The sequence below is a fragment of the Chelonia mydas genome, chromosome 28 (assembly GCF_015237465.2).
Source record: "Chelonia mydas isolate rCheMyd1 chromosome 28, rCheMyd1.pri.v2, whole genome shotgun sequence".
Classification (NCBI taxonomy): domain Eukaryota; kingdom Metazoa; phylum Chordata; order Testudines; family Cheloniidae; genus Chelonia; species Chelonia mydas.
Window position 1 is genome coordinate 473,297 of NC_051268.2, and position 23,953 is coordinate 497,249.

Sequence of the window (23,953 nt, forward strand, 5' to 3'; positions counted from 1 at the left end):
TCGTGTCAGTGGAGGTGGTTGGGACAGTAGAGGTTGTGGTGATGGTCGTCGTGTCAGTGGAGGTGGTTGGTACAGTAGAGGTGGTGGTGAGGGTCGTCGTGTCAGTGGAGGTGGTGGGGACAGTAGAGGTGGTGGTGAGGGTCGTGGTGTCAGTGGAGGTGGTGGGGACAGTGGAGGTGGTGGTGAGGGTCGTCGTATCAGTGGAGGTGGTGGGGACAGTGGAGGTGGTGGTGCGGGTCGTCGTGTCAGTGGAGGTGGTGGGGAAGGTGGAGGTGGTGGTGAGGGTCGTCGTGTCAGTGGAGGTGGTGGGGACAGTGGAGGTGGTGGTGAGGGTCGTCGTGTCAGTGGAGGTGGTGGTGGGGACAGTGGAGGTGGTGGTGAGGGTCGTCGTGTCAGTGGAGGTGGTGGTCGGGACAGTGGAGGTGGTGGTGAGGGTCGTCGTGTCAGTGGAGGTGGTGGGCACAGTGGAGGTGGTGGTGAGGGTCGTCGTGTCAGTGGAGGTGGTGGGGACAGTGGATGTGGTGGTGAGGGTTGTTGTGTCAGTGGAGGTGGTGGTGGGGACAGTGGAGATGGTGGTGAGGGTTGTCGTGTCAGTGGAGGTGGTGGGGAGAGTGGAGGTGGTGGTGAGGGTCGTCGTGTCAGTGGAGGTGGTGGGGAAAGTGGAGGTGGTGGTGAGGGTCGTGTCAGTGGAGGTGGTCGTGGGGACAGTGGAGGTGGTGGTGAGTGTCGTGTCAGTGGAGGTGGTTGGGACAGTGGAGGTGGTGGTGAGGGTTGTTGTGTCAGTGGAGGTGGTGGGGACAGTGGAGGTAGTGGTGAGGGTTGTTGTGTCAGTGGAGGTGGTGTGGACAGTGGAGGTGGTGGTGAGGGTCGTCGTGTCAGTGGAGGTGGTGGTGGGGACAGTGGCGGTGGTGGTGAGGGTTGTCGTGTCAGTGGAGGTGGTGGGGACAGTGGATGTGGTGGTGAGGGTTGTCGTGTCAGTGGAGGTGGTGGGGACAGTGGAGGTGGTGGTGAGAGTTGTCGTGTCAGTTGAGGTGGTGGGGAGAGTGGAGGTGGTGGTGAGGGTCGTCGTGTCAGTGGAGGTGGTGGGGAAAGTGGAGGTGGTGGTGAGGGTCGTGTCAGTGGAGGTGGTGGGGAAAGTGGAGGTGGTGGTGAGGGTCGTGTCAGTGGAGGTGGTCGTGGGGACAGTGGAGGTGGTGGTGAGTGTCGTGTCAGTGGAGGTGGTTGGGACAGTGGAGGTGGTGGTGAGGGTTGTTGTGTCAGTGGAGGTGGTGGGGACAGTGGAGGTGGTGGTGAGGGTCGTCGTGTCAGTGGAGGTGGTGGTGGGGACAGTGGCGGTGGTGGTGAGGGTTGTCGTGTCAGTGGAGGTGGTGGGGACAGTGGATGTGGTGGTGAGGGTCGTCGTGTCAGTGGAGGTGGTGGGGAGAGTGGTGGTGGTGGTGAGGGTCGTCGTGTCAGTGGAGGTGGTGGGGACAGTGGAGGTGGTGGTGAGGGTCGTCGTGTCAGTGGAGGTGGTGGGGAGAGTGGCGGTGGTGGTGCGGGTCGTCGTGTCAGTGGAGGTGGTGGGGACAGTGGAGGTGGTGGTGAGGGTTGTCGTTTCTGTGGAGGTGGTTGGGACAGTGGTGGTGGTGGTGAGGGTTGTTGTTTCAGTGGAGGTGGTGGGGACAGTGGCGGTGGTGGTGAGGGTCGTCGTATCAGTGGAGGTGGTGGGGACAGTGGAGGTGGTGGTGAGTGTCGTGTCAGTGGAGGTGGTGGGGACAGTGGAGGTGGTGGTGAGGGTCGTCGTGTCAGTGGAGGTGGTGGGGACAGTGGATGTGGTGGTGAGGGTCGTCGTGTCAGTGGAGGTGGTGGGGACAGTGGATGTGGTGGTGAGGGTCGTCGTGTCAGTGGAGGTGGTGGGGAGAGTGGCGGTGGTGGTGCGGGTCGTCGTGTCAGTGGAGGTGGTGGGGACAGTGGAGGTGGTGGTGAGGGTTGTCTTTTCAGTGGAGGTGGTGGTTGGGACAGTGGTGGTGGTGGTGAGGGTTGTTGTTTCAGTGGAGGTGGTGGGGACAGTGGCGGTGGTGGTGAGGGTCGTCGTGTCAGTGGAGGTGGTGGGGACAGTGGAGGTGGTGGTGAGGGTCGTCATGTCAGTGGAGGTGGTGGGCACAGTGGAGATCGTTGTGACGGTAGTTGTGTCAGTTGAGGTGGTGGTGGTGGTGGTGGAAATTTCTGTTACGTTGCATTCACACCGCAATCCCCAGTAAGTGGGTGGACATTTGCATGCTGTTCCGACTGGTGTTCCGCCATTCAAGCACGTGGTGGTTGTATCCTCATTCTCGCACAAGGAACCCCAGTATCCGAGTGGGCAGATGCACTCCGTTCCGAATGCCGTGGCACCGTTTTGGCAGGCTGTGGTGTTGTTCTTTTTCTCACACCAGGTACCAGTATAACCAGGTGGGCAGACGCATTCAGTACCAACAGGAGTGCTCCCGTTCTGGCAGGCCATGGAGTTGTTTCCGGTCTCACACAAAGTACCAGTAAAACCGGGTGGGCAGGCACATTTGGTTCCCACGACTGTTCCCCCATTTTTGCAGGAGACTGAAAGAGACCATATGCCACATCTGGTATTCAGCATGAATCAGGACATGATCTAAATTCAGGTAAAAGACCCACATTTCCCTTCGAGAGCTGATGAAAGAACCCAGGAGTCCTGGCTCCCAGTCCCCCTTCTCTAACTCACCAGACCCCACCCCGCTCCCAGAGCTGGGGAGAGAACAGGGATTCCTGGCTCTCAGCCCCCACCTCCATGCTCTAACCCACGAGCCCACACACCCCTCCCAGTGCCGGGGAGAGAACCCAGGAGTCCTGGCTCCCAGACCCCCTGCTCTAACTCACCAGCTCCCACTCCCCTCCCAGAGCTGGAATGAGAACCCGGGAGTCCTGCCCCCCACTACCCTCACAGATCCGTTCAGAAAAGACCCACATTTCCCTCCCAGGGTTGGGGAGAGAACCCAGGAGTCCAATGGAACTGGGAGAGGTAGGTGGAGATTGTGAGTGTGTGGTCAGGGAGCATGTTCCCATAGAGCAGCAGGCATCCATCAATAGACTCAGAAATGCAAAGATTTCAAAGCCAGGAGGAAACATTGTTTTCAACTCATGCAGTGTTTCTGAAACTGGCTTCCACGTTGATCAATTCCTCCCGCTCCCTCCCTCAACTCCTCTCTGTCCCTCCCAATGTCTCCTGCATGGTAGAAGTCTGGTGGCACAGCAGGGCTAAGGCAGACTTCCTACGTGCCCCGGCTCAGTGCAGCTCCCAGAAGTGGCTGGCAAGTCCCTGCTGCCCCTAGGGGGCGGAAGGGGGTCTCCGCGCGCTGCCCCCGCCACAAGCGCTGACTCTGCAGCTCCCATTGGCTGGGAACTGTGGCCAATGGGAGCAGCGGATGTGGTGCCTGCAGGCAGGGGCAGCACACAGAGACCCCCCGGCCCTCCCGCCTAGGAGCCGCTCCCAGAGGGATGTGCTGGTCTCTTTTGGGAGCCCCCCGAGGTAAGCGTCACTTGGCTGGAGCCCGTACCCCTTATCCCCTCCCGCATCCCAACCCCCCTGCCCCAGCCAAGAGCCTGTACCCCACACCCAAACTCCCTCACAGAGCGCACACCCCCTTCTGCACCCCAACCCGCTGCCCAAGCCCACTGAGAGTGAGTGAGGGTGGGGGAGAGCGAGCGATGGAGGGAGGGGGGATGGAATGAGTGGGGGTGGGGCCTCAGAGAAGGGGTGAGGCAAGAGCTGAGCGGTGGGCCTTGGGAGACCCCAAAATTTTTTAAATCAAAATGGGAGTCCTCGGGTTGCTAAAGTTTGAGAATCGCTGATCTAGTGTCTGGCCCCCTGTATGGCAGAGGCTGGAGATTTGGTAGAGAAACACATCATCTTGATTTTAAAATGTCACTGATGAAGAATCTACCATGACCCTTGGGAAATTGTTCCAAGGGTTAAGGACTCTTGCCATTAAAAATGTACACCTTATTTCCGATCTGAATTTGTCTAACTTCAACTTCCAGCCTTTGGATCCTGTTAGATCTGCCTGGGCTAGATTGAAGAGCCCATTACTAACTATTTGTTCCCCACGTTGGTACTTACAGACCAGGATCAGTCACCCCTTCACCTTCTCTTCGTTAAGCTAATGAGCTCCTGGAGTCTCTCACTTGTAGGCAGGGTTTTTAATCCTTCTTGTGGCTCTTCTCTGACCCCTCTCCGATTTAATCACCCTCCAGCTGGAACTGTGGGCACCGGAACTGGCCACCGGACTCCAGTCGCCCCTGTGGTTGCACTCAGGCCAAATACTGAGGTAAAATTACATCTCTACTCCTGCTTCTGGCTTTAGAATCTATTATTCTCTGGTCCCACATTAGATTAAACTAATTTTTAAAGACACGTTACTTGGTTTTTTTCCTCTTGTGGTCACTACAGGGGCACAACTAAAGCTCTGTGGGTGCCTGACCTGTGCGTTTCCAGATTTTAACCTGACTGGATTGCCTTTCAGTGTGGCCTTACCCCGGATTCCTTGGCTTTGCAGTGCTTGAGCTAGCTGGGAAATGCATGAGGATCACCACATCCTCCCTGAAGTGCCTTTACCCTTTCATTACTAACACGCAGCCTCCACCTGACCTCCATGGTTTGGTTTTGTCTTGGCACTTCCACGTTTGCCTTTTTGTTTTGCTAACGAGTTCAGATTTCCTACACAAATGCTAAACAATGAACCCAATGATTTGAAGATGTCGTATCAACTACCAACCTTAACTCATTTTTACCTTTGAGTTCTTAAGAGTAATTCACTGGTCCATCAGAGGAGAGCAGAGCAGCCTGAGGGCACCTGCCAGTTGGCTTCGGGTTCCCACCTGCTTTGCACCCCCAGAACCATGCAAAGCTGCCAAAATAAAATGATGAATCTGGCCCTTGGATTTGCAGTTGATCTATTGGTTCATAGGGCTGTGTTAGCAAGGCCAGCCCTAGAGTTCGTTCTCTGAGTCCCAATGGCTCTGTGCATCTAGGGCGAGCCCTGTGCTCCTGCCTCCGTTTCCCCAGCAGCGCCACCTCAATGCACAGTAGAGTCAGTCATGCTAGAAGGAGCTTTTCAAGCACCCATGCCCAAGCACGTGACCTTTAAAGAGCCACAAGAGATTGTCCAAATCATCAGCCAATGAGAACTCTTGACATGCATGGCTGGACCGATGACACCCAGCATGCAAATTAGCTGTTGAAGAAGGGTGACGATTGGCTGAGTTAGTGCTCATGTCATCATGTCCCAACCTAGAGTTACATAAACTGTAGCCCCGATCCTACTGTAGCCTATATTAGATTAGATGAGATGAAAATTGCTTAATTGCAACATCGGCTCTTCAAGTCGGGCTGGCACACAACACTTGGATGACTTGTCCCATCAGCAGAGTTTGCAATCTCTGCGTTTTGCCATGGGTAAGATCGATCAGGACAAGGAACAGAGAATGACACAAGCTGCTAAATGCCTGAAATGATCCAGTTCATAATTAATTAAACTAATTAACAGAATTACTGGTACCATCTCAGGAATGTAATCCTGCGCCCAAGCAGCGAGGGCTGGAGGTAGGGGAAACCCCTGCTGGACTTCTGATGTAAACAACAAGGCTGACACAGAACAAAACTCAGCTTTAGGTACAGAGTTTAGCTGCCTTGATATCACCTTTATAAATCTTATCGGCAGCTTTATGAGCCGGACCTTGAATGAATGGAAATGTCCATGGGCATGCAGAGCATTCATGGACTTTGGTGGTTTTATCTTGTGTTGTCATGTTTGTGTTGTGTTGTCATGGCTCCCCAGGGGTTCTGTGTGTGTGTGTGTGGGTGAGAGAGAGAAAACAGGAATCACTGGAGGGTGATTAATGCATGACCCCCCCAATGCCACGACCCGGCCTTTGATGCCTCGTCCATGAAGAAAGGGGCCTGGACTGGACAGACCAGGAGAAAACAAAGATCCCCAATCCCCAAGAATGCATGGATGGGGCGGGGGTAAGGAAATAGATAGATAGATAGATAGATAGATAGATAGATGTGTGTATGGGGAGAAATAGATAGAGAGGTGCATATGGGGATAGATGGGTAGAGGGGTGCATGTGGGGATCTCTGTCCATTGTGACCGGGTCAGGCCAGATGGCTACAGGAGAGTGATAGCAGGCAGATATATTAGCCCCATGTTAAGTAGGTCCCTTTTCCCTTTGTAAGGTAACAGGGAAGGTTCCAGAACAATCAGGAACTTTCTTGGAACAATTAAGGCAGACAGGCTGATTAGAACACCTGCAGCCAATCAAGAAGCTGCCAGAATCAATTAAGACAGGCAGGCTAATCAGGTCACCTGGGTTTAAAAAGGAGCTCACTTCAGTTTGTGGTGTGCGGGCGAGGAGCTGAGAGCAAGAGGTGCAAGAAGCTGAGAGTGAGAAGGCATACTACTGGAAGACTGAGAAGTTCAAGCATTATCAGCCATCAGGAGGAAGGTCCTGTGGTGAGGATAAAGAAGGTGTTGGGAGGAGGTCACGGGGAAGTAGCCCAGGGAGTTGTAGCTATCGCACAGCTGTTCCGGGAGCTACTGTAGACAGCTGCAATCCACAGGGCCCTGGGCTGGAACCTGAAGTAGAGGGCTGGCCCGGGTTCCCCCCATCCCTCCATCCCCCATAACTCCCTACTTGATACCGGAGGAGTTGACCTGGACTGTGGGTTCACAAAAATGGCCAAACTGAGGGCTGCCGTGACTCTCCGAGGCGAGCAAATCCGCCAATAAGCACAAGAACCACCAAGGTAGAGGAGGAACTTTGTCACACCATCCATCCTCAGGAACCCCCTCTATCTATCCATGGAATCTATCTATCCCTTCCTCCTTTCCTCTCCACAAACACCCTTTTATCTATCTATGATGAATGTGGACAGTTTTGGTAATATTTTTATGAACCCTATGTGTGCCTCAGTTTACCCTGCTCACCTTGTGCTCACAGTTGCCAACTATCACGAGGTAAATAAGCACCCTGAGCTTCACAATAAGACAAAAATCAAGCTAGTCCCGTTTCAAAACAAGGCCATAACAAGCCAATCCCTAAGAAACCCAACACTCTGTGACTAGATCCCCCTGGCATGCAGTCTGGGACTGTGGTGGGCCCGCCGTGCACCCCTGAGTCTCTCCTCTGCTTGCCCCTTGCCCCTACTTGCCGGGAGTCAATCAAAAAAAAGAAGAAACAAGTTACAACAAGCCAAACAAGCAACAAGCTACAAGCCAAAAACTAGCCAACAAGCAACTCACAAGCCAGTTAAGCCAAAAACAAGCCCAATTTCTTCATTTTTTCATGGGTTTGACATGTCCGCTTGTGCTGTGATGCACTGAGTGTAAATGGGAGTTAGGCACTCAGGGTGGCATGTACAGGACCAGATACAGCCACATAAATGAATGGCCTGTGGGTATCTGAATGGAAGGTTGACAATCAAGGACCCGCTGGCCAGGCCATTCATGTTGTGCCTCCATGAGCCAAGAGCCAGCAACCGTGGCATATGCCCCGCAGGGAAGCTGAGGGGAAAGGTGGAACCAAACAAGGCAGCCAGAGCCTGTTTCTGAGGTTTCTGTGGTGACCAGAAATCAGGGCATTGTTAATACTAGCCATTTGCACGACACCCTTTTCTAACAGGCTTTTAATGGTAGAATGTATTCCTTCCTCTGCTTCTAAAGGATACTTGTACTGGCACTGTGGAGGGGGGTCAGGTCCGCGGATTAAAACATCAGTGTTAATTTTTCCACATTCTAATTTATTTTCGGCCTATACCCTGGGAAACTTTTCCACCCATGGGTCCCTTTCTTCTGCTTGCCCTCATTCTCCACCAAATTTGTTAGCTGCACAAAATTCTCTGTTACTCACACACTCAAGGGTTATGCCTTAAGCCCTAGGAACTGGGTAAAGGTGGGTGCCCTTGAGTGTGTGAGTAACAGAGAATTTGTGCAGGTAACAAGATGTTAACACATGGAGGGAGAGTGAGACAGGGCCAGAGCACATTGAGCTGGATTCCAGAAGCGCATGGCATCTGGGGGCTATGGCTGCAGCCAGCTTGGATGCAGTGTCTAATCCACGAGCTGTGCCCAGCTCCTCAGCCTGCCCAGCCTTGGCCAGTTTGGGCTACGGTTCCAGCTAGCTCACTTTGCACCGTGGTCTGTCCTTGCTGCATTGCCCAGAACACACAGAGAACAACACAACTTCACCCCCAGAGCCCTTTCTGTTTTGCTTCTGAGCTGGTGAAGTCAGCTGGTGCCAGGCACAGGCAGGGAGACGAGGTCACTCTCCACCACCTCTGCCTGGTGGGGCCATTGTTAGCTCTTTTGCAGGGGAAGAACCACACCCCTGTTCAAATCTGCCCCCACCAAAATTCCTATTGGCCCCCACGGCAGCAGAGGGACAGAGTGAGGCTGGCAGATGCAGAGCTCAGGGGGGAGGGCAGGTGGGGGTATGCAATAGTATTCTTGCCAGCAAGTTAAAGAAGTATGGGCTGGATGAATGGACTATAAGGTGGATAGAAAGCTGGCTAGATTGTCGGGCTCAACGGGTAGTGATCAATGGCTCCATGTCTAGTTGGCAGCCGGTATCAAGTGGAGTGCTCCAGGGGTCGGTCCTGAGGCCGGTTTTGTTCAATATCTTCATAAATGATCTGGAGGATGGTGTGGATTGCACCCTCAGCAAGTTTGCAGATGACACTAAACTGGGAGGAGAGGTAGATATGCTGGAGGGTAGGGATAGGATACAGAGGGACCTAGACAAATTGGAGGATTGGGCCAAAAGAAATCTGATGAGGTTCAGCAAGGACAAGTGCAGAGTCCTGCACTTAGGACGAAAGAATCCCATGCACCGCTACAGACTAGGGACCGAATGGCTCGGCAGCAGTTCTGCAGAAAAGGAACTAGGGGTTACAGTGGACGAGAAGTTGGATATGAGTCAACAGTGTGCTCTTGTTGCCAAGAAGGCCAATGGCATTTTGGGATGTATAAGTAGGGGCATTGCCAGCAGATTGAGGGACGTGATCGTTCCCCTCTATTCGACATTGGTGAGGCCTCATCTGGAGTACTGTGTCCAGTTTTGGGCCCCATACTACAAGAAGGGTGTGGAAAAATTGGAAAGAGTCCAGCGGAGGGCAAGAAAAATGATTAGGGGTCTGGAACACATGACTTATGAGGAGAGGCTGAGGGAACTGGGGATGTTTAGTCTTCAGAAGAGAAGAATGCAGTGGGATTTGATAGCTGCTTTCAACTACCTGAAAGGGGGTTCCAAAGAGGATGGATCTAGACTGTTCTCAGTGGTGGCAGATGACAGAACAAGGAGTAATGGTCTCAAGTTGCAGTGGGGGAGGTTTAGGTTGGATATTAGGAAAAACTTTTTCATTAGGAGGGTGGTGAAACACTGGAATGCGTTACCTAGGGAGGTGGTGGAATCTCCTTCCCTACAAGTTTTTAAGGTCAGGCTTGACAAAGCCCTGGCTGGGATGATTTGATTGGGGATTGGTCCTGCTTTGAGCAGGGGGTTGGACTAGATGACCTCCTGAGGTCCCTTCCAACCCTGATATTCTATGATTCTATGATTCTAATGGGAGATGGCAGCTCTCACAAGGTTCACAGTGCTGTAAGCTGGACAAGCCCCGGGATTTACTTTGATTGCAATGAAATAATGGGGAAACCAGTGCAGGAGGCTGGAACATCAGAACTTGGCACTGTGAAATACCAGGAGAACTCCCAGACAGTGACTGGAAACCAATAAACTTTTACTCTAATCCTCTATCTATTGTCTGAACACCAAAATCTGAGCAGCCCAGGAACAGAGCCCAGCAGCACATAGAAGGTAAAATCTCGTACAATGTTTGTGCTGCAAAAACTGAGCTCGACTGAGAAATTGGCTAGCAGAGCTTCCCCTTGAGCGAGCAAGAAAAGAATTTAGCATGAGCCACTGGCCGGAAGTTGAAGCAAGACAAAAAAACAAATCACACTGGAAATAAGATGTACTTTTTTATCATGGAGGCTAATTACCCCTTGGGACAATTTACCAAGGGGCCTGGTGGATTCTCCATTCCTGGAAATCTTGAAATGGAGCTGGGCTGGTTTTGACATTGACCTGCTGTAGTGAAGTTAATTCAGCCTGGGGTCTCTTTGGCTTTATACTCTGTGATGTTTAGGGGTGCTGGGGCTCGGGCTGTGTTGGGAATCCCCCAGCTGCCCCTTCCTGGCCAAGGCCATGAGCCGCACCCCGCTCTGCGAGGAGAAGCCAAATGGTCTAGCACTCCAGGGCCCCACTCACCTGCCGAAGAGACGGAGGATGCGAGGTGCGCGAGGAGCAGGGATAGCCAAAGCGTCTTCATCCTTTGGGAGAAGAATCTGGGGCATAATCCATAGATGCGGTAACAGAGGGAGGCTGTGCGCACCTTTCGAGGGCTGGGAGTGCACTGAACAGGGGGGCTGGAACCAGGGACATTGGCTCCCGGGGGTGGGGTGGGACACTCGGCTTTCTCGGGCTGGGCAGAGGAATGCGGGAAATTGTTCTGGTAAATTTCAAAGGTCGATGAGGCTAATAAATCAGCAGCTGGGAGATTTCTTATCAGTGCCAGGAGTGGAGGGGGGTGGGGAATTAGACTGTCAGTGCCACAGCTGAAGTGAGAAGAGACACGTTCCCTGGGTGCATGGGGCCTGTCGAGAGCCCGTCCTTCGTGCCCTGAATGCCAAAGATCTCAGAGGTGAGGAATGCAGAGAGAGAGACCAGGAAACACTTTCTGGCTCTCAGGTGACACAAGAAGCTGGAGGAGTCCCTGTCACGGAAGGGTTTTTAGGGCAGGTTGGACAAACGCCTGACACAGATGGTCTAGAGTTACTTGGCTCTGCCTCATTGCAGGGATCTGGACTGGATGCCCTCTCGAGGTCCCACCCAGCCCCACTTCTCTATGATTAGACAGACATTTGGATAGGCGGGTAGAGGGTTGTGGGGATAGATAACTAGCTAGCTACATAGCTAGCGTGTATGGGGATAGATAGATAGGTAGAGAGATTAGAATCATAGAATATCAGGGTTGGAAGGGACCTCAGGAGGTGTCTAGTCCAACCCCCTGCTCAAAGCAGGACCAATCCCCAACTAAATCATCCCAGCCAGGGCTTTGTCAAGCCTGAACTTAAAAATATCTATGGAAGGAGGTTCCACCACCTCCCTAGGGAACCCATTCCAGTGTTCCACCACCCTCCCAGTGAAAAAGTTTTTCCTAATATCCAACCTAAACCTCCCCCACTGCAACTTGAGACCATTACTCCTTGTTCTGTCATCTGCTACCACAGAGAACAGTCTAGATCCATCCTCTTTGGAACCCCCTTTCAGGTAGTTGAAAGCAGCTATCAAATCCCCCTTTGTTCTTCTCTTCTGCAGACTAAACAATCCCAGTTCCCTCAGCCTCTCCTCATAAGTCATGTGCCCCAGCCCCCTAATCATTTTTGTTGTCCTCCGCTGGATGTTTTCCAATTTTTTCACATCCTTCTTGTAGTGTGGCTTCTAAAACTGGACACAGTACTCCAGATGAGGCCTCACCCATGTCAAATAGAGGGGAACGATCACGTCCCTCGATCTGCTGGCAATGCCCCTACTTATACATCCCAAAATGCCATTGGCCTTCTTGGCAACAAGGGCACACTGCTGACTCATATCCATCTTCTTGTCCACTGTAACCCCTAGGTCCTGGCGAACTGCTGCTGAGCCATTCGGTCCCTAGTCTGTAGCGGTGCATGGGATTCTCCTGTCCTAAGTGCAGGACTCTGCACTTGTCCTTGTTGAACCTCATCAGATTTCTTTTGGCCCAATCCTCTAATTTGTCAAGGGCCCTCTGTATCCTATCCCTACCCTCCAGCGTATCTACCTCTCCTCCCAGTTTAGAGTCATCTGCAAACTTGCTGAGGGTGCAATCCACACCATCCTCCAGATCATTTATGAAGATATTGAACAAAACTGGTCCGAGGACCGACCCTTCGGGCACTCCACTTGATACCGGCTGCCAGCTAGACATGGAGCCGTTGATCACTACCCATTGAGCCCGACAATTTAGCCAACTTTCTATCCACCTTATAGTCCATTCATCCAGCCCATACTTGCTGGCAAGAATACTGTGGGAGACCGTGTCAAAAGCTTTGCTAAAGTCAAGGAACAACACGTCCACCACTTTCCCCTCATCCACAGAGCCAGTTATCTCATCATAGAAGGCAATTAGATTAGTCAGGCATGACTTGCCCTTGGTGAATCCATGCTGACTGTTCCTGATCACTTTCCTCTCCTCTAAGTGCTTCAGAATTGATTCCTTGAGGACCTGCTCCATGATTTTTCCAGGGACTGAGGTGAGGCTGACTGGCCTGTAGTTCCCAGGATCCTCCTCCTTCTCTTTTTGAAAGATGGGCACTATATTAGTCTTTTTCCCGTCGTCCGGGACTTCCCCCGATCGCCATGAGTTTTCAAAGATAATGGCCAATGGCTCTGCAATCACATCCGTCAACTCCTTTAGCACTCTCGGATGCAACACATCTAATAAGATTAGATGATAATTACATCCAAGTAGATTACAGAGAACCAGGAAGCCCGAACTGCTCCGAAGCTGCCATGTTTCCTTTTGAAACTCCCAAAAGAACAGAAGAGGCATTTAGCCAGCTGGCCTTTGACCTTCTCTAACACTGAATGCACCAGGAAGAGGCGCAGATTCAGTGCACAAGCAGGAAGAGGAGTTGGAGCAGGACAGGACCAAGCCCTTCACCGCCGGCAAGTCTGATGCACAGATCATTCCTGGCCTGTGGGCGTATGGGGCGGGGGGACACACAGAGACCATGTCAGACCCTCCCTAAAATGCTCCCGTGTCCTAGCGCCCACCAGGAACTCACCAGCAGGGAGGCCACTGTTGTGTGGAGACCCCTGCTCTGCATCAGTCTCTCGCATCCTCGGGGGCTGCGCCGGCTGGCTCCCTCGGGGGCTGCTCAGCTGAGACTGAGCTCGCTGGCGCCGTGGGGCAGGCACTGGGCAGTGGCTTTTTGTTCTGTGTCTGTACAGCTCCTAGTCCCACCTCAGCCACAACCTCGGAGATATTGTGCGCACATCCCAGGACCCCCAGCATCCAGGGCCAGGGGAAAGGACTCTACTGCCCTTCAGAACCCATCACATCATTCGTTACCGAGCCAGAGGGGGCCAGCGAGGAGGGACACTTGTCTTTTCACTACCCACCATCCTGCAGCTGAAAGTGTTTCCTCACCATCCTCCCCCAGCCCGGGAACAGAACCATGTTGTCCCACCTGGCCAGGTCTGCTGGGATGGGACTCCAGGATTCAAGACTTCATATTCCCATGAGCCAGCCACGGAAATGCCATTTGTCAGTGGTATTTCGGCAGCGGGGTGTCTGGCTCCTGTCATAGTCTTCTGGGAATAGGAATATGCTATTCCCAGAGAAAGTTTGGGGACCACTGAACTAGATGATCACAATGGTCCCTGCTGGCCCCAGGAATTGCCTGTCCCACATTGGATTAAAGTAATTTTTAAAGACAAGTTAGTTGGTTTTTCCCCTCTTGTGGTCACTACAGGGGCACAGCTAAAACTCTGTGGGTGCCTGACCTGTGCATTTCCAGATTTTAACATGACTGGATTGCCTTTCAGTGTGGCCTTACCCTGGATTCCTTGGCTTTGCAGTGCTTGAGCTAGCTGGGAATTGCGTGAGGATTGCCACATCCTCCCTGAAGTGCCTTTACTCTTTCATTACTAACACGCGCCCTCCACCTGACCTTCATGGTTTTGTCTTGGCACTTCCTCGTTTGCCTTTTTGTTTTGCTAATGAGTTCAAATTTCCTACCCAAATGCTAAACAACAAACCCAATGATTTGAAGATGTCGTATCAACTACCAACCTTAACTCATTTTTACCTATGAGTTCTTAAGGGTGAGTCACTGGCCCATCAGAGGAGTGCAGAGCGCCCAAAGGCAGCCGCCAGTTGGCTTCAGGTTCCCACCTGCTTTGCACCCCCGAAATCGTGCAAAGCCGTCAAAAGTAAAATGATGAATCTGGCCCTTGAATTTGCAGTTGATCTATTGGTTCAGAGGGCTGCGTTAGCAAGGCCGGCCCTACAGTTCGTTCTCTGAGTCCCAATGGCTCTGTGCATCTAGGGCGAGCCCTGTGCTCCTGCCTCCGTTTCCCCAGCAGTGCCACCTCAGTGCACAGTAGAGTCAGTCATGCTAGAAGGAGCTTTTCAGGCACCCATGCCCAAGCATGTGACCTTTAAAGAGCCACAAGAGATTCTCTAAATCATCAGCCAATGAGAACTCTTGACACACATGGCCGGACCGATGACACCCAGCATGGAAATTAGCTGTAGAAGAAGGGTAACGATTGGCTGAGTTAACGCTCATGTCATGGGGGGAGGAATCGCTCAGTGGTTTGAGCATTGGCCTGCTAAACCCAGGGTTGTGAGTTCAATCTTTGAGGGGGCCATTTAGGGATCTGGGGCAAAAATTGGTCCTGCTTTGAGCAGGGGTTTGGACTCAATGACCTCCTGAGGTCCCTTCCAATACTAATATTCTATGTCCCCACCTAGAGTTACATAAACTGTAGCCCCAACCCTATGTGTAGCCTATATTAGATCAGATGAGATGAAAATTGCTTAATTGCAACATCGGCTCTTCAAGTCGGGCCAGCACAAAGCACTTGGATGACTTGTCCCATCAGCAGAGTTTGCAATCTCTGCATTTTCCCATGGCTAAGATCGATCAGGACAAAGAACAGAGAGTGACACAAGCTGCTAAATGCCTGAAATGATCCAGTTCATAATTAATTAAACTAATTAACTGAATTACTGGTTCCATCTCAGGAATGTCATCCTGCGCCCAAGCAGCAAGGGCTGGAGGTAGGGGAAACCCTTGCTGGACTTCTGATGTAAACAACGAGGCTGACACACAATTAATTAAATATAAAAATTATGAAATATAATTAAATATTAATTTTATTAAATATAAAAAGTAGGATTTAAGTGGTGCCAAATAAAAACAGACAGAACAAAGCAAGTTACTGAGCAAAATAAAACAAAACACACCAGTCTAAGCATAATACAATAAGAAACTGATTACAGATAAAATCTCACCCTCAGAGATGTTCCAATAAGCTTCTTTCACAGACTGAACTCCTTCCTAGTTTGGGCCCAATCCTTTCCCTGGTCCAGCCCTTGTTCCAGCTCAGGTGGTAACTAGGGGATTTCTCATGACTGGAACCTCCTTTGTTCTGTTCCACCCCTTATATAGAGCTGGGCAGCTGGAGAGCAGCTGCTGCCGGCCAGGTGCCCAGCTCTGAAGGCAGTGCCGCCGCCAGCAACAGCACAGAAGTAAGGTAGCCATACTGTGACCCCCCTACAATAGCCTTGCAACCCCCTTTTGGGTTGGGAGCCCCAGTTTGAGAAACGCTGTGTCTTTTTGTATAATTTTTACCCTATAGTATAGGATACTTTTATAGCATAGGTTAAAAGCACAAAAAAGGCCCAGATTTCACAGGGGGAGACCAGATTTCACAGTCCACGATGTGTTTTTCATGGCCATGAAATTGGTAGGGCCCTACTACTTATGTCATAGGCACTGCTCTTCTTGGTTTGGTCGGTACCTTGAGTGGGGGCTTCAGTTTGCTAGCAAAGGAGGTGCCAATAAGCCACCCCTTTAAAGAAACACCCCCACAGCCCTATCTGTTTGGCTTCTGAGCTGGTAAAGTCAGCTAGTGCCAGCTGCGGGCAGTGAGGTCAGGTCATTCTCCACCTTCTCTGCCTGGTGGGGGCATTGTTAGCTCTCTCCCAAAGAAAGAAACACACCCTGTCCAATTCTGCCCCCACCAAAAGACTTAATTCCTCATAAAGAAAAGGAGGACTTGTGGCACCTTAGAGACTAACCAATTTATTTGAGCATAAGCTTTCGTGAGCTACAAGTGCCACAAGTCCTCCTTTTCTTTTTGCAAATACAGACTAATACGGCTGCTACTCTGAAATCTAATTCCTCATGGCACCCATGGCAGCAGAGGGACAGAGTGAGGCTGGCAGACACAGAGCTGAGTGAGGAGGGCAGGTGGGGTTAGCCAGGACAGGCAATGGGAGACTGCAGCTCCCACAAGGTTCACAGTGTTGTCATCAGGACAAGCATGGGCGGAGGGTGAACCACTGGTTCGGGGAGGTTAGCCCCCAGCCCCGCCCCTTCCACACCCTCACCGGAGCCCAGAGCCCCCCCAGTGTGGCTGCTGGCCCCCACCCCAGGCTAGCGACCCCAGTCCTGAGCACCCCGGTATCCCCAGCACCAGGAGGCCAGGCAGCGTGGCTCCAGTCCCCCCAACCTCAGAGCGCTGGGAGACCGGGCAGCATGGCCCTAGCTGCTCCAGCCCTGGAGCACTGGAAGGCTGGGCAGTGCGGCCCCAGCACCAGGAGGGCAGGCAGCACAGTGCCAGCGCCAGCCCCAGCCGGGGCCATGGCACAGGGGAAGAGCTGCCCGCAGCGTGGGAAGCAGGAGGGGAACTGGGGGCAGAGTGTGGACAGGGCCACACCTGGCCTATGATATCAGCAGTCCACATGGACAAGCATCAAGATTTACCTTGTTTGCAATGAAATAATGGGGAAACCAACTCAGGAGGCTGAAACATTACAGCTGGGGACTGTGAAATACCTGGAAAGCTACCGGACGGCAATTAGAAACCAAGAAACATTTACTCCAACCCTCTTTCCATTGTCTGAACACCAAGGATTTGAGTGGACCGGGAAAAGACCAAGTGGGTTAAATCTTGTACAATGTTTGTGCTGTAAAAATTGAGTGACTTGCCAGAGAAACTGGCCTGAAGAGTTTCAGAGTAACAGCCACGTTAGTCTGTATCCGCAAAAAGAAAAGGAGGACTTGTGGCACCTTGGAGACTAACAAATTTATTTGAGCATAAGCTTTCGTGAGCTACAGCCCACTTCATCAGATGCATGAGTGAGTAGGAAAAGAATTTAGCAACAGCCACTGGCCAGATGTTGAAGCAAGATGAAAAAACCCCACCAAACTGGAAATAAGGTGCACATTTTTATCCTGGAGGCTAATTACCCCTTAGAACAATTTACCAAGGGGCCTGGCGGATTCTCCATTGCTGGCAATCTTGAAATCGAGCAGGGCTGGTTTTGAAGCCGACCTGCTGTAGTGGAGTTTATTCAGCCCAGAGTCTCTTTGGCTTTATAGTCTGTGATTTTTAGGGGTGCCGGGGCTTGGCGTGTGTTGGGAACCTCCACAGCCGCCCTTTCCTGGCGAGGACCATGAGCCACACCCCGCTCTGTGAGGAGAAGCCAAACGGTCTAGCACTCCAGGGCCCTGAAAATGCAGGCAGAAGTTCAGTTACAGAGTGGGGGCTACCCCATTTATTGCACCCAATGCAGCATGTATGATTACCTGCCCTATGGGTGAGTGGCGTATGTGTGCATTTGGTGCAGGGAGCTCCTGGCCTTCCTTGACCATGTACAGGCTTTGGAGACCAGAGTGGCTGAGCTGGAGGAGCTAAGGGAGACAGAGAGGTACATAGATGAGACTTTCCGGGACACAGTAGAACAGCCCCACCCCCAGTCTGACAGCCTCTGTGCTGTAGAGGAGGATGAAAGTCTCAGGGAAGGAGAACATCCAGCTCAGGAATCATAACATTCAAAAACCAGTACGAGAACACTTCAACCACCCTGGACACTCAACAACAGACCTAAAAGTGGCAATTCTTCAACAAAAAAACCTTCAAAAACAGACTCAAATGTGAAACTGCAGAACCGGCATCAATTTGCAAACTAGACACCATCAGATTAGGCCTGAATAAAGACTGGGGAGTGGTCGGGTCATTACAAAACCTAAACTTAACTTCCCCCATACTAATTTCCCTCTACTGTTACTCACACCTTCTTGTCAACTGTGTGAAATGGGCCACTCTCATTACCACTTCCAAAGTTATTTTTCCTCCCTGGATACCCTACTGTCAATTGAATTGTCTTGTTAGACTGACCTCACACTTGGTAAGGCAACTCACATCTTTTCATGTATTTATACCTGCTCCTCTATTTTCTACTTCATGCATCTGACGAAGTGGGTTCTAGCCCACAAAAGCTTATGCCTAAATAAATTTGTTAGTCTCTAAGGTGCCACAAGGACTTCTCATTGTTTTTCCTGATACAGATTAACACAGCTACCACTCTGAAACAGATCCCATAGTCGGATCCTCCTTCCAGATAATGTTGTGGTATCCTCTCGCCCTGAGGATATCTTTGCAGGGGAGGGAACCCTAGCCATTAGGAAGCAACAGGTATTATTAATGGGCAATTTGATCATTAGAAACATAGCTGGGTTTGTGATGACCAGGAGAACCGCATGGTGACTTGCCTTCCTGGTGCAAAGGTTGCAGATCTCTCAAGGCATCTAGATAGACCTATGTGTAGTGCTGGGGAGTAACCAAGGCACAAACTATTTTACCTTTTGCCCTTTGACTTTTTTTGCTGCCACCACCAAGCGTCTAACAAATATATAATCGGGAAAGAGCCCGCTTGGAAAAGTCTTTCCCCCCCAAATCCTCCCCAAACCCTACACCCCCTTTCCTGGGGAAGGCTTGATAAAAATCCTCACCAATTTGCATAGGTGAACACAGACCCAAACGCTTGGGTCTTAAGAACAAAGAAAAAGCAATCAGGTTCTTAAAAGAAGAACTTTAATAGAAGAAAAAGTAAAAGAATCACCTCTGTAAAATCAGGATGGTAAATACCTTACAGGGTAATTAGATTCAAACCATAGAGAATCCCTCTAGGCAAAACCTTAAGTTACAAAAAGACACACAGACAGGAATATCCATTGCATTCAGCACAGCTCTTTTCTCAGCCATTTAAACAAACAGAATCTAACGCATATCTAGCTAGATTACTTACTAAGTTCTAAGACTCCATTCCTGTTCTGTCCCCGGCAAAAGCATCACACAGACCGAGAAAGTGGCTTTGTTTTTCCCTCCCCACAGCTTTTGAAAGTATCTTGTCTCCTCATTGGTCATTGTGGTCAGGTGCCAGCGAGGTTATCCTAGCTTCTTAACCTTTTACAGGTGAAAGGATTTTTCCTCTGGCCAGGAGGGATTTTAAAGGTGTTTACCCTTCCCTTTATATTTATGACAAGCCCCCACCCAGTGATCTGGGACAATTACACACCACCCCCTGGAGCCTCTAAGAGGCAATACTTCCCCTCTGGCAAGCACACAGTCTGAGTGTAGTAAAAACTTTTAATAAAAGGAGGGAATTAACTCAGCATTAATTTGGGAAAACATTGAAACTAGGGCTCATAAACACAAACCATGAGCAAAAGACCCACCCCCAAGTAAGTTGGGCAGTGTCCTTTTCCTCTCAGGGTCTTAAGTCCAGCAACCCGAAAGTCCCTTCAATGTGCCCCATCCCTTCTCTGCACCCCACTCACAGTTGCTGTCCTTGGCCCGTGCAGCCCCAGAGTTCAGGGGTTCATCCGCAGAGATCACCTCCCACCTTTGTGGAAGGCGGGGGGATGTAAGAAGGCACCTTACATGCTGCACTGCTTGGGCACTCGCTCATCACCCCAACGGCTGCTTGCCACACCTCTGCGGGGCTCTGCTCTGACCCTCTCCACCAGCTTCTCCACCAGCCACCCTGCTAGCCATGCCTCTCCGCCAGCCGCCATGCTAGCCACTTGACACGCTGCCCTGCTGGTCCTGTCTCTCCACCAGTTGTCCACTCACCAAAATGTCTTCAGGGCCCACCCCCCTTTAACACAACTCTCAGAGATTTCAGCTGTTAGTGGGGAAGCCTCACTGCTGGTGCACACTGGGCAGTCTATTGCAATAGAGATGCTATCCTAAAGTAGGTCTAATATTTGGACCTAGGTATCAGTGATTTCAGCACTGCAGCATGTAACAAGACTCTCAGCTGAGTCTAAATTAGCTCTTTTACTATACCACAAAGAAAAGAAAGGTCAAAGGGCACCTTTCTCCACCCATAGGGCTTTGAAACCCATGTCCCCTGCCTAGCGAGTGCTGTTCTGTTGAGGGTGAGTCCCTCCATTGGGGTGTGCCAGGTACAGTTCTGCTGCCTTCGGTTCACACAACAAGGATAGCAACGCTTTATTATTCCTGCCCCAATAACAAGGAGACTGGGGATCCAACACCAGCCACAAGTTATCATTTGGGCAAGCAATCCCATCATGCTGAGCACCTCATCAGGGTGGGTGTGTCCATGCAAATGAGATCAGCTTCTGAAGACTTTTTCCACAGCTCATCACTAAATGTCAGGGGAGAGCTCACCCAGAGTCTGCTTACAGATAGAGAGAGAGAGAGAGAGAGAGAGGGCACATGGGGATGTATGTATGTATAGTTAGATAGATAAGTACATCAGAGCAGATCACAGAGACGCAGGAAGCCCAAACTGTTCAGAAGCTGCCGTGTTCCCTGTTGAAACTCCCAAAAGAACAGAAGAGGTGTTTAGCCGGCCACGCTTTGACCCTCTCCAAGGCTGAACGCACTGGGAAAAGGGGCAAACTCGGTGTATGGGCAGGAGGAGGAGTTGGAGTATGACACAAGTGAGCCCTTTACAGCTGGCAAGCCTGAGCAGAGATCATTCCTTGCCTGGGGAGGGAGGAATGCACCACACAGGCTCGGACTGCCATCTGGGCACAACTGCCAGGACAGATCATTGCACCACACCGGGAAGCAAACCCTGATTGCAGGGTAACAGCTGACAGCCAAGAACCCTCAGCTCTGCTCCACCCACCTTCCCAGCTCAGGCAACTTTCCCAAGCACACCACCTCCTGCCTGGCAGGGTACGGCCCCTGTGAAAGGCCTCACTTCTTTCTGCAGCCAGCTGACTTGTAGGAACATTACGCTGTGGGGTCCTCCTTCCCCTAAGCTCCATCCATCTGTCTGTCCATCTCTGGGCTTCATGGGGCAGCGACGCACATTCCTGAAGGTAAAACATTCTCTTCTTGATTGTCCTACTGTATTATGGCCCTGCAACGTCAGAGAAGCATAGAAGGGGTGGGTGGAAAGGGACCTGGAGATGTCACCTACTCCAGATCCTTGGACCAAGCCAACCTAGACCACCCCTGAAGGGGGTTTGTCCAACCTGCTCTGGAAACCCTCCAGTGACGGGGACCCCCAGGCTTCCCATGGAGCGTTTTCCAGAGCCGAGCTCCCCTGAGAGCTGGAAAGTGTTTCCTAAAACCCAGACAAACTCTGCCATGCTCCAGATTAAGCCAATTACTTCTTGTCCTATCTCCAGTGGACATTCATAGCTCTTTATTCACTGATTTCAAGACCAGATGGGACCATTGTGATCATCTGCTCTGGCCTCCCGTATTGCACAGGCCTGAGACCCTCCTCCAGATAATTCCTAGGTCAAAGCAATAACAGATTTAAAAGCAGCCATCCTTCAACAACCAAAAACTTCAAAAACAGACTTCAAAGAGAAACTGCAGAGCTACAATTCATTTGCAAACTTAACACCATCAACTTGGGCTTGAATAGGGACTGGGAGTGGCTGGCTCACTACAAAAGCGATTTTCCCTCTCTTGGTATTGACTCCTCCTCATCAATTATTGGGAGGGAACCACATCTACCCTGACTGAATTGGACTTCTCATCACTGGTTCTCCACTTGTAAGGTAACTCCCTTCTCTTCATGTGTAATAATGCCTGCAGCCGTAATTTTCACTGCATGTGTCATAAATAGAAAGGGAAGGGTAAACCCCTTTAAAATCCCTCCTGGCCAGAGGAAATCTCCTCTCACCTGTAAAGGGTTAAGAAGCTAAAGGTAACCTCGCTGGCACCTGACCAAAATGACCAATGAGGAGACAAGATACTTTCAAAAGCTGGGAGGAGGGAGAGAAACAAAGGGTATGTGGGTCTGTCTATATTTTGTCTTTGCCGGGGATAGACCAGGAATGAAGCCTTAGAACTTTTAGTAAGTAATCTAGCTAGGTACATGTTAGATTATGATTTCTTTAAATGGCTGAGAAAAGAATTGTGCTGAATAGAATAACTATTTCTGTCTGTGTATCTTTTTTGTAACTTAAGGTTTTGCCTAGAGGGGTTCTCTATGTTTTGAATCTAATTACCCTGTAAGGTATCTACCATCCTGATTTTACAGGGGGGATTTCTTATTTCTAATTACTTCTATTTCTATTAAAAGTCTTCTTGTAAGAAAACTGAATGCTTTTTCATTGTTCTCAGATCCAAGGGTTTGGGTCTGTGGTCACCTATGCAAATTGGTGAGGCTTTTTATCCAACATTTCCCTGGAAAGGGGGGGTGCAAGTGTTGGGAGGATTGTTCATTGTTTTTAAGATCCAAGGGTCTGGGTCTGTAGTCACCTAGGCAAATTGGTGAGGCTTTTTACCAAACCTTGTCCAGGAAGTGGGGTGCAAGGTTTGGGGAAGTATTTTGGGGGGAAAGACATGTCCAAACAGCTCTTCCCCAGTAACCAGTATTTGTTTGGTGGTGGTAGCGGCCAATCCAAGGACAAAGGGTGGAATATTTTGTACCTTGGGGAAGTTTTGACCTAAGCTGGTAAAGATAAGCTTAGGAGGTTTTTCATGCAGGTCCCCACATCTGTACCCTAGAGTTCAGAGTGGGGGAGGAACCTTGACATCATGCATCTGAAGAAGTGGGGTTTTTTACCCACAAAAGCTTATACCCAAATAAATCTGTTACTCTTGAAGGTGCCACCAGACTCCTCGTTTTTTTAGGTCAAAGCTGTGAGCAACACAGCCCATCTCCATTTCAAAATGGTCACTGGAGGAGAATCCACCACCATCACCCTGGGGCAATTGTTCCAGTAGTTAATGCCTCTCATCGTGAAAATATAACTCCTTATTTCCAGGCTGAATTTGTCTACCTTCAGCTTCCAACCCGTGGACAGGGTTAGACCTGCCTCTGCTCGACTGAAGGGATGGTTGTTAAATATTTGCTCCCCACGTCGGTACTTACAGACTGGGATCACGCCATCCCTACACCTGCTCTTCATTAAGCTAATTGAGCTCTTGGAGTCTCTCACTCAAAGACAGGATTTTTAATCCTTCTCATGGCTCTTCTCTGACCCCTCTCTGATTTAATCATCATCCGGCTGGAACTGTGTGCACCAGAACTGGGCACCGGATTCTAGGCATGATTGCACCCGGACCAAATACAGAGGTAAAATTGTGACATTCCCCTCTGGTGTTATCTGGACCTGTGATCTGCTAGGTCATTCCCTGACTCTGGGAGCCAGCCTTACCCTGCTCTGCTGTGAGAACCCCCACTCCTGGGCTATTCATGCACAGCCTCTGGCATGTAAGCTAATGCTTGGATTCTGCAACCGAATTGACACTAGTCAATACCCCCAGTCCCAGACACAACCCTAGGATCCTCCGTCTTGCAGTGTCCGGTTATGCCCGCTGGACGCTGCAAATGTATATGAGTTCATCAATTTAAGAGAGAAAGTTAGATGTACCAGGCTCGTTATCCCAAGGGAAGTCCCTGACACACTTCAAACCAAACACATTGCTTCAGGTCGAATAAACAAACAGATTTATTAACTACAAAGAAATTTTAAGTGATTATAAATCAAAGCATAACAAGTTAGATTTGGTCAAATGAACTAAAAGCAAAACGCATTCTAAGCTGATCTTAACACTTTAAGGGCCCTTACAAACTTAGATGCTTCTCACCACAGGCTGGCTGGTTGCTTTCAGCCAGGCTCTCTACTTTGATCAGCTCTTCAGTTGCTTGATGTGGTGACTGTAGATGGAGGTGGAAGACAGGAAGAGCATGGCAAAGTCTCTCCCTTTTCTCATGTCCTTTCTTCCCTCTTGGCTTTGCCCCCCCTTCAGAGTCAGGTGAGCATTACCTCTTCGCTGTGTCAAGCTGACCAAAGGAAGG